Raw genomic sequence first — 17,644 nt, 5'->3', positions numbered from 1 at the left:
GTGGGGGAAGTGAAGGGGAAAGCTGACAAAGGACAGAGCAAGAAACCACATCCACTGTAAAGAAGTCCTGAAGGTAAAAGAAGCAACCATTGGCAAAGCCAATAAGTCTCACTTATGTAAGAGCTATTGGCTTTGCCATATTGTGTCTGCTGTTCAGCATGTTTAAAATTAGTGCATCAGAGGAGAGTGTCATGGAGTGTTGTGGAGGGAGTAGAGTGTTGTAGAGGGAAGGGGGTAGAGTGGAGTAGAGTTGATTGTAGTAGCGTGTCGCTGAGTAGAGTGGCACAGAGTGTTGTGAACTGGTGTAGAGTGGAGTTGCATAGAGTGTCATGAAGTGGCACAGAGATGAGTAATGTTGTATAGAGTGGAGTAGTGCAGTGGTTCTTAACCTGTGGTCCGGGGACCGATGTGGGTCCACAAAGCCTACTCAGGGGGTCCACGACTGCTTGAAAAATAAAATAATGATTACTAAAAAGTGTATATAAGTAAAGAAGCAAAAAGGTAAAATTGAACATCTGAAAAGGTTTTGTAAAAGTGAACGCTTTCGAAATTGAAGTTCTAATATATGCGGATATCCTCAGATTGATTTGTGGGAGCACTGCAAGTGCATCAAAAAAAGATTACAGTATGGACGATCAGTGCGCTCAGTTGGTTAATAAAGTTCTAACTTTCCCATAAAATATTTTTTTTTTGAAATATCTGTTTGTGTATATTTGATTATTTGTGCATTTGTCTGCTGGCTGCTAATTTCTATATTTATGTATTGTTTTGGGATTCAAATCATCAAAAATACTTCGCAATATTTTGGTCCCTCTGATTTCTGTAATGAAGCATTGGTGGGTCCCCAGATACCAATAGGGATTCAGTGGGGGGCCTGGGTTCCAGTAAAGATTAAGTGGGGTCCACAAAAGTTCATAGGTTAAGAATTGCTGGAATAGAGTGTTACAGAGTGGTGTACAGCGAAGTAGATTGTTTTAGAATGGAATTTGTGGAGTAGTGTAGGGGAGAGGAACAGCATAGAGTGGAGTAGAGTGTTGTAGAGTTGTGTGGTGTGGAGAGGCATACAGTGTCAGAGTGGAGTGGCATAAAGTGGAGTGGCACAGAGTGGAGTTGAGTAGTGGGTCGTATAATAGAGTGGGGTAAAGTGGCATGGAGTGGCATAAAGAGTTGCATAGTGTGTCGTGGAGTCAAGTATTGTAGAGTGCAGTTGTATAGAGTGGAGTAGAGAACCATAGAGCGGAGCAGAGCAGAGAGCAGTGTCATAGTGAAGTAGAGAACCATAGAGCGGAGCAGAGCAGAGTGCAGTCGAGCAGAGTGCAGTCGAGCAGAGTGCAGTATGGTGTTGAGTGGCACAGATGGGAGTGACAGAGCACAATGGTGTACATTGACGTAGAGTGCAGTGGCCTACATAGTGGAGCATAGGAGAGTGGCAAGATGAGAGAGGTAGTGGAGAGTGGTGCAAAGGAGTGGCATAGCATGCAGTGATTTATAGTGTAGTGGCATAAAATGTTGCAGAGTAGATGTTAGAAATTGGCTTTCTAGTTGGCAGAGGTATGCACCCTGTTCAAGCAGGAAGCAGAATTTTAGTCAGGGTAGTCAGTTACACACTTTAAATTAACCTGTACTTACCCTCTGGTAGCTTGGCACAGAGCAGTCAGGCTTAACTTAAGAGGAAATGTGTAGAGTATTTGTGCAACACTTCGAAATGCAACACAATAAAAACACCACAAAAGACTCCAAATAGAGAATAATTTTATAAATAGAACTAGACCAAAATGACAAAAATTCAATCAGTAGAAGTCAAGATATGAATTTTTAAAGATTAAATGAAAAAATATGACTTAGAAACAGTAAGCGCTGAGAGTTAATTGGTGACACTGGACTGGGACAAAACTAGGTGTTCAGACCAACCATGATGGGGGCGCACGCCGGACACAGGATCTATGCAGGGCCCGCTGAGCAAAAATACCTTGATCCTGGTAGCAAGCAATGCGATGCATCAGTGATCCTCATGCAGTTGGGGTGATGCACCGGATTTCTCCACGCAACGGCGGTGATGCATTGGTTCTATGAGCGATGTACTAGTTCCAAGATGCAGCAGTTCTGAATCCGATGCATTGTGTTCCCCATGATGTAGCAGCGATGTGGTGATCTTCTCCAGGCAATGGCAGTGATGCGTCAGTTCCGATACTGTAGTTCCAGAGATGATGTGGTGGTTCCAGGTGCAATGCGTTGATCTGCTTCCCGCAATGGTGGGTATGTGTTGGTTCAGTTCAGTGCAACAAAGTCGATGCATGGGTTCTGTCGATGCAGCACTTTATACTCACTCCCAAGGGCCTGGGACTGGGTTGGTACCACTTGGCAGAGCAGGACTCATTGCAGACAGAGTCAAGGTGCTGTTTGCAGGTTGAAGAGAGAAATCTTTGATATCCCTGAGACTTTAGAAAACAGGGGGCAAGCCAACAAGCTTTTGGAGATACTTATGCGCTGGGATTTTGAGATGCAGATCCACTCCCAGGCAGCAGGACAACACAACAAACCAGTTCAGCTAAGTGGCAGTCCCTCCAGCTTAACAGCAGTCCTTCTAGGTAGGACGTCCTCAGTTACAGAAGTCTTCTGATTTGGTGGTGTCAAAGGTCTAGTACTTCTACCCGTCTGGGCCAATGAAGTGGCGGAGACTTCAAAGAAATGCTTCGAAGTGCACTAGGTCCCTTCATTCCTTGCCCTGGCTCCAGACTCACTACAGGGTTGTATAAAATCCTTCTTTTGGTGACAAGACATACCCCTTACAGGTGTGTCAGCTCCTCCTCCTTGTCCTGCTCAGCTCAGCTCAGGATGACCTATTAGCATGCAGATTGCCACTCAGTCACACCTACCCTTCCTTTGTGTGTGACTGGAATAGAAGTCTGGTTTGAGTGACAATTGGATATGTGAATTCCTTCTAGACAGACAGATCGGCACCCAATGGTCTAAGAGTGGCATTTTCAGAAGTGAAATTTAAAAACCATCACCACCATAAATTGAGGGTTTAAATTTAAATTTTGGAGTCCCGCCTTACCCAATTGGAAATGACATCTACAAAATGTAAATAGGTAATTCCAATATTATCCTATGGGAGAGATAAGCCCTGCAAAAGTAAAAAAATGAATTTAAGAGTATTTCACTACCAGGACATGTAAAACTTAGAAGTGCATGTCCTACTTTAATACACCGCACACTGCTCATGGGCTGTCCAGGCCCTACCTAAAGGGTGACCTATATCTAATAAAAAAGGTAGGTTTGGGCTTGGCAAATAGGTTATCTTTCTAGGTCAACATGGCAGTTTAAAACTGCTCACAGAGGCTCTAAAGTGGCAGGCCTGAGACATGTTAAATGTGCTACTTAAGTGTGTGACACAATGAGTTTTGCTGGCCCTCTAGCATTAAATTACAGGATCTAGGCACATGTAGTGCACTTTACTGGGCATGTATAGATACATTAAATATGCCAATTGTGGATAAGCCAAGGTTACCTGGTTAGCAGTGTTAAAGTGCCCAGATTGCTAAAGTTGCAAAACATGCAAAACTAAAGAGCAGTAGGCAAAAAGATTGGGAAAACCATACAAAGGATGCCAGGTGCAACAGTAGTTTATTGTGGCATATAGTGCAGTGGTGCACAGAAGATGGCATGGAGTTCAGTGGCATAGAGTTCTTTGGTTTTTATTAAGGTAGTGCTTAGTGCATTGGCGTGGAGTGCCAGGTTTTAGAGTAGAGAGGCACAGAGTAGAATGGCATAGAGTAGCCCAGTGTAGAGGGCAGTGGTGCACAGTTTAGTGATGGAGAGTGCAGTGTTGCAGCATAGTCTGCCGTGGTGTGCAGTGATGTATAGTAGAGTGGCGTAAGTGCATTAGAATGGCGTGCAGTGGCATAGAGTGGTACAGAGTAGAGGGACAGAGCAGTAGCTTTGAGTACAGTGGTGCTCAGTAGAATGGAGTGCGTTGACGCAGAGTACAATGGCATAGAGTGCAGTTGCATAAATTGTTGCAGAGTATAGTGGTGAAGAGTAAATGTGCGTAAAGTGCAGTCACGTAGAAAGCACTGGTTTTGAGTAAAGTAGTGTAGAGTGCATCAGAGTAGTGGCTCAGTAGACTGGAGTGGCACAGAGTAGAGTGGGCTGGTGGAGAGTGGAATGTTGCTAAGCGCAGTGGTGTAGATGGTTTCAAAGTGTAGTTGTGTGGTGTACAGAAGAGTACAGTGGTATGGAGTACAGTGGTGTAGAATTCAGAGCAGAATCGAGTGGCACAGAGTGGAATGGCATAGAGTGCACTGGCATGGAGTGGTACAGAGTAGAGAGTGTTGGTGTAGAGTGCAGTGGGATAGTGTGCAGTGTTGTAGAGTGGCACAAGTGGAGTTGTACAAGACAGAGTGGTGCAGAGTAGATTGGCAGAGTAGAATTGATGGTGTGGTAGCACACTGCCATTACAGACAACAAACCTTCAAATCAAAATCTGCTTTATTCGATTTTTTATACAATAAAAAACCATAAAAGCACAGTACAAGATAACAAATACATTTGTGTTTCACAGAACGTTACAAAATTACCAGTTCATGAAAACAATCCATATATATTAAAAAGAATAAAAATTGACATTGCTATCGACAAACTTTACATTGTTTCCCTATATCTAATAATCACCTTTAAGAAAGAATAGGTAACCATAATATTATGTTCATTTTCTAAAGATTGTAGCCTCAAAAGTGCTGTTCTACATTGTCTTAGGCCCAGCATCTTCCAAATGGGAATTAAAAACCTTTTGCTTGGTAAGACATAATATTTACAAAAGAGAATACAATGCAGTGTGGATTGTATTGAGGTATTATCACACGGACATACCAGCAGATTTTGCGACCAATCATTTGTTTCTGGGAAGGTAACCATTCTATAAAAAGACCTACAGCGAAAACGTGTTAAAAATCAATCATAGGCATTTGTATAGCGCACTGCTCACCCGGAGGGTCTCAAGGCGCTGGGGGGGGGGGGAACGCTATTGCTCGAACAGCCAGGTCTTGAGTTGCATCCTGAAGGCGAGATGGTCTTGCGTTGTCCGGAGGTGGATGGGGAGGGATGGGGAGGGAGTTCCATGTCTTGGCTGCCAGGTAGGAGAAGGATCTTCCTCCGGCGGTGGCTCTGCGGATGCGGGGGACGGTGGCGAGAGCGAGGCTGGCGGAGCGGAGCTGGCTGGTGGGCTTGTGGAAGGTCAGGCGGCTGTTGAGGAACTTGGGGCCCAGGTCGTGGAGGGCCTTGTGTGTGTGGGTGAGGAGTCGGAACGTGATTCTTTTGTTGACGGGGAGCCAGTGCAGGTCTCTCAGGTGTCCGGAGATGTGGCTGTGTCGGGCGATGTCCAGGATGAGTCGTGCTGAGGCGTTCTGGATCCGATGGAGTTTCTTCTGGAGTTTGGCGGCGGTGCCGGCGTAGAGGGCGTTCCCGTAGTCCAGCCGACTGGTGATGAGGGCCTGGGTGACCATCTTCCTGGTCTCGGTGTGGATCCACCGGAAGATCTTTCGAAGCATGCACAGGGTGTTGAAGCATGAAGACGAGACGGCGTTGACTTGTCTGGTCATCGAGAGGGAGGAGTCCAGGATGAAGCCTAGGTTGCGTGCGTGGTCCGTTGGCTTGGGGGTGGCTCCCAGGGCGGGGGGCCACCAGGAGTCGTCCCAGGCGGAGGGTGATGATCCCAGGATGAGGACCTCCGTCTTGTCTGAGTTCAGTTTCAGGCGGCTGTTCTTCATCCATTCGGCGACGTCTTTCATCCCTTCGTGTAGGCTGGCTCTGGCGGCGTCCGGGTCGCTGGTGAGGGAGAGGATCAGCTGGGTGTCGTCGGCGTAGGTGATGATCTTGAGGTTGTGTTGACGTGCGATGATTGCGAGGGGGCTCATGTAGACGTTGAAGAGGGTGGGGCTGAGCGATGACCCTTGTGGAACGCCACAGATGACTTCGGTGGCCGCTGACCGGAACGGGGGGAGGCGGACTCTCTGGGTTCTTCCGGCGAGGAATGAGGTGATCCACTCCAGGGCCTTCTCCTGGATGCCGGTGTTGTTCAGGCGCTGTACCAGGGTGCGGTGGCAGACAGTGTCGAACGCTGCGGAGAGGTCCAGGAGGATGAGGGCCGCAGTTTCCCCGTTGTCCATTAGGGATCTGATGTCGTCTGTGGCTGCGATTAGGGCGGTATCCGTGCTGTGGTTGGCTCGGAAGCCGGATTGCGAGTGGTCGAGGGATCCGTTGGTCTCGAGGAAGGCGGCTAGCTGTCTGTTGACGGTCTTCTCGATGACTTTGGCAGGAAACGGGAGGAGCGAGATGGGGCAGTAGTTCTTGAGGTCGGAGGGGTCTGCAGTTGGTTTCTTCAGCAGGGCACTGATCTCGGCGTGTTTCCAGCACTCCGGGAAGGTGGCGGTGTTGAAGGAGGCATTGATGATGTCGCGGAGGTGGGGTGCGATGATGTGGTCAGCCGTGTTGAAGATGTGGTGTGGGCAGGGGTCCATAGGGGATCCGGAGTGGATGGTGTTCATTGTGCGTGTTGTGTCTTCGGTGCTGACTGGGGTCCAGGTGCGGAGGGTGGCAGTGGGGGGCATCGGTTCGGTGGTGGGGTTTGTGGTTGGTGGGCCGAAGCTGTTGTGAATGTTGGCGATCTTGTCGTGGAAGAAGGCTGCGAGGGAGTCGCAGAGGTCTTGCGAGGGAGTGATGTCATTGTTTCCGGCGTCTGGGTTGGAGAGCTCTTTGACGATGCTGAAGAGTTCCTTGCTGTTGTGGGTGTTGTTGTCCAGTCGTTCCTTGAAGGCTGTCTTCTTTGTGGCGCAGATCAGTTGGTGGTGTTTGCGGGTGGCGTGTTTGAGGGCCGTCATGTTGTCTGTGGTCTGGTTGGTGCGCCAGGTGTTCTCCAGGGAGCGGCAGTTCTTCTTGGAGGTGATGAGCTCGTCGGTGAACCAGGAGGCTTTCTTGCTGCCGCGTCTGCTGGGGGGGTACTTCTTCAGTGGTGCGAGGGCGTCTGCGCAGTTGGTGATCCACTGTGTGAGGTTGTTGGTGGCTTCGTTGGGGTCTGTTGAGCTGGTGGGGGGTTTCTGGCTGAGGAAGGTGGTGAGCTGGCGACAGAAACTACTCTGGACCTGTACCAGATAGGGTTGTATGCCCAAACATATCGTCATCAGATGGTTCTCCATGGCTGTTTTTTACCCTCTCTCAATAAGCCAACTCTTATTCTCTAGGTGGTTCAAACAATTTGATTTAAACATTTCGATATCGTTTCCATGCTTTTTGGGGAGTCAAAATATTCAGGATGGCCAATATCATGCGACATCATTTTTTACATAGCTGATCCGTAGTATGTTGGCCACCACATCCAATTTAAGCCAATCCAAAATTATATCTCTATTGAAACCAGTCTCCATAGATACCCACACCTTATTAAAACACATCCCCTCTTATTGTGGCATGTCAGATCTGTATGGCAGACCAAGTTCCCGATGAGAGCTAAAGGTGGCAGTAGAGCTAGAGACCACCAGGAGGTAGCGAATAAAAGTATTTTCGCAATTTGTTGGGCGTCTGCGAGGCCCCAGATACCTGCCCCATATATCGCTGTGGATAAACATTAAGATTTATAAATGTCTAAAGTCCTGCACAGGTCTACCACCCAATTTTTTCGAGAAGTTGATAACTGCACCTATTGCTCTTGAGAACGTTAGTTTCATTGCATTCAAGGCCGCTTTCCACGAGCCAGTCCTATCTAAATTAATTTCCAAATAAGAGAATCTGTCCGTACTTTCCATTTTTCCTTCAATAAAAATGTCACGTTTTACTCCTTTTTGTTCCACAGCTCATAGTATAGGTCTTACAAATATTTACTTTTAAACCCCTATCTTTCATTTAGGTAACAAAGTTAGTAACAGTTCTTTGGAGACCTAGCTTCATCCACGCCATGATAACTGCGTAATCCGCATACAATAAAATAGGGACAGGGTTGTTCTTGATAATTGGGTAATCCTATCGATGATCAGTCAGATACTGTCCTACACTATTAATATATAGAGAAAAAAGGAAAGGGGCAAGTATACAACCTTGTCTCGCCCCTTTTTTTATACAGAATTTGGTTGAACATTCCCCCTGTTGCCCATATCGAACCCTCGCCCCTGCAACCTTAAATTTAAATGACCATTATATTAGGCCAGACATACAGTTTTACTAATTAAAATAGACTGCAAAAAAACAATGTGTGGAAATGTCACCTAGTGTATTGATTTGTTTGGATTGCATTAAAATATTTTCTAACACACTTCAGAATTGCCAAAATGTGTGCTTCGACAATATTTCAGAATACATCTGAATTAGAACAGTTCATTTAGAGACATTTAAATGTTGCTGTGTGCAAGTAGTAAAGCCTTCCTCAAACACTCCCCAGTAGCCAGCATGATTGTCAGATCAATCCTCTTACTTCGAAGTCAGAAAAAGAAAAAGTAAACAAACACCAACCTCCCTGGAAGAGAGAGCCCGACATTTGATCTTTGTGTTTGAATGCACAGCAAATGTGACAAGATAAGAATAATACTTCAACACCCGATTACTGTATTCTGCCACCAGTACTGGATTTCTGTAAACAGAAATTTGGGCAAGGGAAGGGACGAATTCAAGCTGGGCAGCCTAAAACAAATAGAAAGCAAGCAAATGTGAGTTGCAAACCACAAAGCCAATGGTAATCAATTGGCCGAATGAATTCCCAAGGAAGCTGTCCAAATGTCAACAAGATGTCATTTTCAACCCAAAAAGCAGTCCCTGCAAGCAACAACAGTAGTGGAAGAATACAAGTTAACTAATCAGAACGCTGAGAGACCAAAATGCTCCTGGGTAGCTCCAACATATGAATAGGGAGAAAAGCCATTGAATCAGGCAGAGACAACTGAGACAACAAAACCAACCAATCAAGAGGCAGGAGCTAACACAAAGTCCATTCTAAGTATGTTATGTATTGGGAACAACAGATGAGGTTAAAAACAGTTAAAGCGGGCTACAGCCGAGATCAAAGAAGTCAAACAATTAAGGTCAAAGCCCCAGGGCATCTAGGTTCTCTATTTATAAACAGCAAGAGTTCTTATGATAATAGTTATTGTATTGTATTTATTCACCAGTTACACTGCACAATTTAACTTCTATTAAACTTGAGGAACTGTTTGAAAATAATAGCTCACATTAAAACCCCCCCCGAAAAAAATGTTGATTGTCCCATATCTCAGTGAATAGGGCCATATAAGGTTGCAGGACTAAACCTGACAGGCTTTCAAGTTTGTGTGCCTTATCTTCGCAGAACACATGGCCGGCTTCAGCAATGTCCTGGGGTGCTCACCCCTGGGCCACTGCAGTTTGCTATAAATCTGTAGCAAAACTCTGGTCTGCTTCCATGAAGTGGAGCAAAATTGCTTTTGGGCAGAGGGGGCTTCTTGTAGCAACCTCCTCTGCCCAAAAGCTAGGCCAGCTCCCGCAGGAGGTGGGGAGCATACAATGGACCACGGGGCCTTGCGGCTCCCCCCGCGGCCTCTAATGAGCTGGCCTTGCCCCAGGAGATGGGGGTCCCTGGGGAAATATTGCCCTGGGTAGGGGGCCACACAGGACCCATACGCATTTAATAAAATGGAAAAAAAGGTAAGGCCTGGCCTTGGGGATAGGATCCCTGGGGCCGAAATAGGCCTCTGGAGGGGGGCGGGGGGGGACGTGCGGCCCCCCTCTTTTTATAGAAATAAATAAAGAGCAGACTCTGGGGATGAGGTTCCCGGGGCAAAAAAGTGACATCCTTAATATAATATTTTTTTACGTGGTAAGAGTTGCGATCCCATCGCAGCGCTCAGCGCAGTCACCCAGTGTAACATCGCAGAACTACCTTGAAGAAATAAATTATAAAATAATTGCACAGGCACTCTTACAGTTTTAAAGTTTATTATAGAGGTACGGACAGTGAAGTATATACTCACATTACAATTGACAGAGTTAGAATGCATTTCAAAATATATAAGTTATAAAATATACTTGTAAAAGTGAAATGTTTTACTGTTCATTGAATTCATGCTATTGTTTTGCAAATTCGCAATGGGTTCGCAAATCCCGCAAAGTTTTATGCAGAGATTATATGTTAAAAAATATATAACTTTCATTGTTGGGTTATAGGGTGGCTCTAAGAAGAGCCGTTTTGTTCATTATGTCTTTGTTGAAGCTACATGTAAGTGCGGATGCACTGCTGGAGGTTGTTGAGAAACACTTGGTTCACTTCATCTATGAAGTAAACTCCATCAGTTTTGTAGATGTCTATGGCAAAATGTAGGTTGTTGTTGTAGATACAGCCTATGTTATGGTCTCTGAGGTATGCAGAAACAGCTTTATTAACATGCTTTTTGGCTTTGTCAATCTGTGGACACAACTGATTTGACCCCTTCTATTTCTATCTTTTGCATATATTAGAGTACACAAAGACGGAGGGAAAAGTGACATTAGTTGTGCAAATATATCCTTCATTAGGATTTCCAATCACACCCTAGTCATTGTGCCTAGGTCATTGCCACTACAGTGCACAATCATGAGTGTCAAGGGGTTGGAAATTCAAAAAGGTTTTAACCAAAGGCAGCCATTTTAGTCCTCTGTGCAAACCATTTATTATCCACATTTTGAAAACCCAGGTCATTGTGAATTCCTCTGTGCTGGGCATCACTCCCCCCCCCAAAAAAATGTAGCTGTGCCCTACAATCCATACTGTAAGCATTCTGAAGGGATGTGTGCCAGGTATCAAAATAGGTCTGTAGCGGAACAAGACAGTTGTTATATTGAGAGGTATCTATAATGGTGGACAAAATGTGGTTTGACAAAAAGCAGATACGTCTTGGCTGTTCATAAGCATTTGAACTTAAAAATAGGTTGCATGCTACTTTGGAATACAAGTACCTTTCCGATTGCTTATGGAGAACAGTTTGAAGGGAACTGTAGACTGAATAAGCTAGTATTTTGCAATCGTCAAGCACACCCGCTATTTAGATTCGGAAGCTAGGATGCGCCATTTAGGAATATGGTGAACTTCTGACACTGTTACAGTAGGATGTTGCAGAAACTTACTATGGCAACTAAGATGAACAACTATGGGGGAAGGGTTTAAATTAAAATGTGGTTTTAAAATATATGGAATGTATATATATGATAAATGCTTGTGGATAATTGTTTTCCAAATCACTACTGTGTTTAGAAGTGGTTAGTTCTGAAAGAAATGTACTAGTATTAGTGAAAATGGGTTTTTGAACTCCCGCAAAGGTTTGCGATTCCATCGCGATGTTAAACTGCGGCATCACGATGGAATCATAACTCCAATAAGTTACAGTACCAAATCAGGTGTCTTTAGGAGGAGAGTAATTAAAGGTTAATGTGACTATCCAATAGATTGATTTAGATGTATAATGTATACTTTTAGGGTTTTATATATCAATAAGCCCAATAACAATTTTTAGATTTTGATTTGACTAGCCAATAGAAAGTGGTTTAGGATTTTGAAAAAATAAAGGGAGTTTTTTGATTGGTTACTTCCATTGATTTCTGTGGAAAAAGAGGGAAAATTACTGGGTTTTTTTTGTTGAGTGGTGCTTCACATTTTGTGTGGGAAAGAAAATTTAAGAGTTTGATATTTTCATATTCTACAACAGGATTTCAGATAGTTGTAAATCTGTAAGTTGTGCAATACATGATCTAGTACTGATTCAGTTATGGTAATTACATTTTTAGACTTGAAATGCAGTATTTATAAAAGTTGAGAAGTATTAGAGAAATGTGAGGTTTAAAATGTTACAAAATAAAGGGACTTATACTGTACTCTACAGAAATAATAATGGCAAATAAGTTGAACATAATACCGGTGATTGAAACTAAAAGCGTAAATTTTAATTACTAACTGGTACCATTTGTTAGGTTTGTTTGTAGTTTGTGTTATTTCATTTAGTTATTGGATGCAGGTGTTGATCATAAGTAAAAAAATATTCAGTCTATCATACCTGTAGAGAAATATGGTCTGAGCTACTTTAGAATAGTATTTTGCAATCAAAGATGAGTTAGGGAGATAGGGCTTCTGAAACCAATTTAACACACATTTTCTCCTCGGACTCTTCTGTATGGTAAATAAAAACAGATCCCTGCAATTTCTTCCAGACACATATTTGTACATAAATATGTGTTATCTCAACCCTAAAAGGCATTCAGAGGATCATTGGTGTGTCTAGAAACAGGGTGACATTAATTTGAGTGCTATGGGGAGAGATGCTTTTTTTATTCCATAAACTAGTCAGGCATAATGAAATCACTTGCACACACCTTTGTACCTGAGTGGACTGTCATAAATAGAAAGTGATTTATGCTGGTATGCAAAGCATATGGTGTCAAAAAGGAGTAATCTAGCACGCATAGGATCGTTTGAATGTATTATCTTGTGTCTAGAAAAGCACTGACTGATTCATTGAGGACTCTAGAAACAAGCAGATATTTGAAAGACTGGCATGTCTGGAGACAGATTTAGATTTTGGCTTAGGTCTGGTTTTGTGACTCCTCTCACTCACTCTGAAACTAGTAGAGAAAAGTGAAATTTTAAGCACGTTCCCAGATGTATTAATGTCTATCCCAGTCCATTTAAGCGTCTTCATAGGTAAACTGGGAGTAGGCCCTAAATACTGAGGTGTTTGCTTTAAAGTTAAAGTACAGTCTCTCAAGTTTGAATGTCTGAGCTGTACTATGTCTCAGGTATGTCTGCAATTGAACATGTAGGCTCCTATGTGTGCTGCAGCGCACGAGCCGAACTTAAAAGCTAAGCAGGCTATCATACCCCTGCACAAATCTTGTGAGACTTACTTCAGCTGTGAGTCTCAAAAGCAGATATTTTAACTAGGCAGGGATCACGAAATCAGTTTAACACATAGCTTCATACCTGGCTGCCTTCTGTAATGAGTCGAAAGGGATTCATGCAATGTTATTTACAGACATTTAGAAAGCATACAGTGACACTGAGGTAGAGTTTCACCTATAAGCTTCTTTATATATATGGTCTTATCTATAAAAGAGCATACAGACACTTAGTAAGGTGTTTAGAAAGTTACTGAGTTTTACATGGGTGCATGACAGGTGTCTACCTTTCATTTTGGTGTAGGTCTGTCTTAGTGAGCTCTGACTAACGTAACCTACAAGGTTCAAAAGATGCTGGCAGATGTAGTAATCAGTATCCTGCTTGATAAAAGTCTCACCAAAGGATCACTTCAAGTACATTGTAGATAGTGTGCTGTGCGCTTTAAAGTGAAAGCATAATCTTTTACATTTGAATGTCTGACCTGTACCATGCATCGGGTATGTCTGCACTTCAACATGTAAGTTGATGTGTAGTGCAGCTCCTGAGCCTAACTTGAAAACGATACAGGCTATCATTCTCCTGCACAAATATTGGGAGACCTACTTAAGCTGTGAGTCTGAAAAGCAAAGAGGACTTAGCTAGGCAGGGATCACAAAATCAGTTGAACTCATACCTTTATACCTGGCTGCCCTCTAAAAAAAAAGTAGGAACTGATTAATGCAGCGTTATGTACAGACATCTAGAAAGCATACAGTGTGAAACTAACTGAGGTAGGGTTTACCTATGAGCTTCCATACATATGTTGTCTTGCGTCTAAAAGGCATACAGACCCTTAGTAAGGTGTTTAGAAAGATGCTGAGACTCACAGGGGCGCATGACAGAAGTCAGTTTTTCATTTTGGTGGATGCCTCGCATAGCAATGCTCTGACTCTCCAATGAAACGGATAGAAGAAAGTGAGGTTTAAAAGATGTTGGCAGATGTAGTAACTACTAACCCATTTGATATAACTCTGTAAAGGAACACGTCAACTATGCTATAGATAGTGAGGTGTATGCTTTAAACTCAAAGTGTACTCTGTGAATTTTGTCTGTGTGCTATCGTGCCTCAGGCATGTCTGCAATTCTACTTGTAGTCAGTCATGTGTGGCACAGCTGATGAGCCTAACTTAATATATGCATTGTTTCATACTCCTATAGAAATCTTTCAGAAGATACTGCAGCATTTAGACCCAGAAGTATAGATCTGTTAGAAAGGCAGGTGTCACAGAAGAACTCACTCACTTACATACTGGCCTATCATGTATAAGGAGCAGAAAGTGATCCTTTTGTATAGACATTTAGAAAGTATGCGGTATGAAACGGAGTTACTGTTTCATCTATAATCTTTACATATGTCGTCCCCCCGTGTAAAAGACACACACACATTAAGAATATTAGAAAGAGGCTGAGACTCAAAAGACTGGCATAACAGGAGTCATTCAATTTTGGCTTAGACCTGCCATTGTGACGTCTGACTCTCTAATGAAAGTGGTAGAGAAACGCGACTTTTAAAGCATGTTGTCAGATGTATTAATCTATATCCTAGTGCATATATGTCTCTTAATAGGTGAACTGGGAGTATGCCCTAGACACTGAGGTGTTGGTTTTAAACTGAAAGTGTAGTCTCTAAAGTTTGAATGTCTGACCTGTACCATGCCTCCGGTATGTCTGTATTTGAACATGTAATCTGATGTGTGGTGTAGCTCATGAGCCTAACTTAAAAGCGATACAAGCTATCATACCCCTGCACAAATCTTGGGAGATCTACTACAGTTGTGAGTCCCAAAAGCACATACGTCTTAGCTAGGCAGGGATCACGAAATCAGTTGCACATACCTTCATTCGTAGCTGCCCTCCAGAATGACTAGAAAGTGATTCATACAGAATTATGTACAGAAATCAAGAAAGGACACTGTGTAAAACTGAGGTAGGGTTTCACCTATAAGATTTTTTACATATGTTGTCTCACCTCTAAGAGGCATACAGACACTTAGGGGCTGATTAGGATGGCAGGCGGATGGCCGCCAGTGGTGCGGCGGTCCTGCACCTGCAATTAGGGTGCCACTGCCACCGTGGCGGTGGCATCCTCTATTCCCAGCATTGTGGCGGGCAGTGCTCACAGCACCGCCCGCCACAATGCTGGGAATGCATGGTGTGCATTGTCATGCACAAGGTGACCGGCACCACGCGGTGCCTGCCACCTTGGCCATGACAATGTGGGGGGGTAACCATAGGTACCACCCATGTGCACCCCCCCCCCCATGACCATCCAATACCCTGGGGGCCCGCAATGGGCCCCCCCAACAGCAAAATCTGCATGCCTTTCCCTGCAACGAGAAGCAAACTCAAATGTAAAAGACATTGAACTAAGACCAGCTTGAGAACTGTTTGAATCCTGTAAATGTCTTCAGGTATTTTAACCATAGGCCTCAAGCTATGATGTCATTTATCTGCAATTAAAGTGTTATACTATTTGGAGAGGTAACGGATTTCTTTTGGCGAAAGGAGTACAAAGCCAGAGGTGCACTTCATATACACATGCTATTATGGAGAAAGAATGCACCAACATTTGGAACAGATAGTTATAAAGCTGTTTTGTGTTTCATTGAACAGTATGTTACATGTGCGATTCCCGGAGATGGATGAGAAAAGAGCTTGAGACAACAAGTTTCAAAGTCATAGATGTGGGAAATACTGCTGACGAAAATATAAATGTAAAGGAAAATTGTATACAAAATGTCCTTTTGGATTCCCATGACCTATAATTTCTAAAGGAAGAGTAAATAGTTTTCTTCTCAGCAGTAAGACATACAAAAATTTGGAAATCTCCAAAGAATATATACAACTTAAGAAGAACGGAAGCTTCAAAGTTTAGTAATGATTGTAATCGTCATTTTAAAAATGTGGAATGCAAACACGGATATTCAGTTTGTTGCAGCCAATTCCATTGCTGTTGCTCGTTATGTCACATCATATATTACAAAATCTGAAAAGTCAGAGAGAATGTGGCCTAACAGCTAGGGCGGTCGACCTTGGAGCTGGGGAACCAGGTTCTAGTCTCAGCAGGGACACTCAACATTATTTGATTCTGGGCAAAGCACTCAATCTCCCGTGTCTAACTAAAATGTATGTGTCCTTCTGATGTAACTGGTGCTCATGTAAAGCGTGCTGATACCTTCAGGTCTACTTTGTGCTATATATAACTCCACACAAAAAAAAAAAAGATGAAAGAAATGTGGGAAGAAAGTTCAGCAGAAAAGAGCATCAGCAAGAATTGTAATTGTACAGCTTCAGCTTGAAGATGCTTTCCCATAGAGAGATAGGATATAATGAATGTTCGGATCGATTGCGCTCAGCCAGTTTGTATTCAAAGTCAAGAGGAATCTTTTGGCTATGTCTAGGCCTAGCCTCTACACGAAATAGAATGCACTGATATTGTCAAAACAAATCTATTGGATACTATCCCAAAATGGAGTCCACATCTTCAAAACCTAGGTCTGTATGAAATACGTCAACATTAAAGGTTTAAAAAGAATGTAACAGAAAATATCAAAGAAGAAAAATCAAAGGGGATATTATTGATCACAAAAAATGAGTGGTGAAACAGCAAATAAGAGATTTTTTCTATTTAGCACTTCTGCAACTGTTCAAGCCCTGGCATAGCAAAACAGAATTATGTGGATATTATGACTGCTATGAAGATTCTTTTAATGCAAGTGAAGATAGCATTCAGTGTATGATTTTTTCAACTTACTTAAAAATGTTAACTGGTGTGAATGAACAGGAAGGAACTATTGCAGCTGATATACCTGGAGAAAGCTCACAAAGCAGTCAAAGTTATGCAGGTTATGTTATGCAGGTTTTTTGTATAGCGTACAGCTACTCCAAAGAGTGTCCCGACGCTTTAGAATGCACACTAATCATAGAACACAACAACGAAAATAAACAGAAAGATACAGAAGAGGAAACCTAATAGAACCTGAAACTAAGAAGTGAAAAGCCAGGTTTTAAGCCCCTTCCTAAAAGCCAACAAGTTTGGAGTGCTACGTAGGGCCACAGGCAATTTATTCCACAGCTGAGGCGCTAAACATTTGAAGGAGCGGCCGCCGATGCGAGCTCTCTTCGCGCGGGGCACTACAGCAAAAAACAAGGCTTCCGACCTGAGCGATCTGGCCGGACGGTAAAAAGACAACCTATCCTGGAGATATTTTGCTCCCGATCTGTACAAGGCTTTGTGTGCCAGGGTGAGAGATTTAAAAACTATCCGCTTCCGGACTGGAAGCCAATGGAGAGATTCCAAGAGGCCCGAAGCTCTGGCGCAACGAGGTAGTCCAAAAATAGCACGTGCTGCCGAATTCTGAACGACCTGTAGTCGTTGAAGCAGGTATTCAGGCAGGCCGAGATAGAGAACGTTGGAATAATCTATTCTCGAGCCTATCATCGCCTGTACCGTGATCTTCCTATGTTCCTCCGATAGCAAAGGAAGGAACTTGCGAAGCATCCGGAGTCCGGAGTACGGAGTTCAGCTCCAATGACTGAAGATCCACTTAGACAACCAATTATTGAAAATGAAGCAGCAATAGCCATTAATGAGGTAGAAACTGCAAGGCAGCAAGCACAATAGGATATTATTCAGTTTGAAAAGTTAGAGGAACAACTGATTATTGAACAAAAATACATCATCTACAAGTCAAAGAACAAGTAGAACATGGTTTCCTCCCCGAA

General features: G+C 43.4%; 1 protein-coding gene across 1 annotated transcript in view; it reads right to left on the bottom strand.

Moving 5' to 3' along the window:
* LOC146799892 (cytosolic phospholipase A2 gamma-like) overlaps positions 1–17,644 on the bottom strand; it is a 556,810-nt gene that overhangs the window by 239,869 nt on the left and 299,297 nt on the right. The gene's annotated exons all lie outside the window — the stretch shown is intronic.

Source organism: Triturus cristatus, chromosome 8, assembly GCF_964204655.1.
Source record: "Triturus cristatus chromosome 8, aTriCri1.1, whole genome shotgun sequence".
In the NCBI taxonomy this organism is placed as follows: Eukaryota; Metazoa; Chordata; class Amphibia; order Caudata; family Salamandridae; genus Triturus; species Triturus cristatus.
This window is presented reverse-complemented; position numbering and strand designations above follow the sequence as displayed.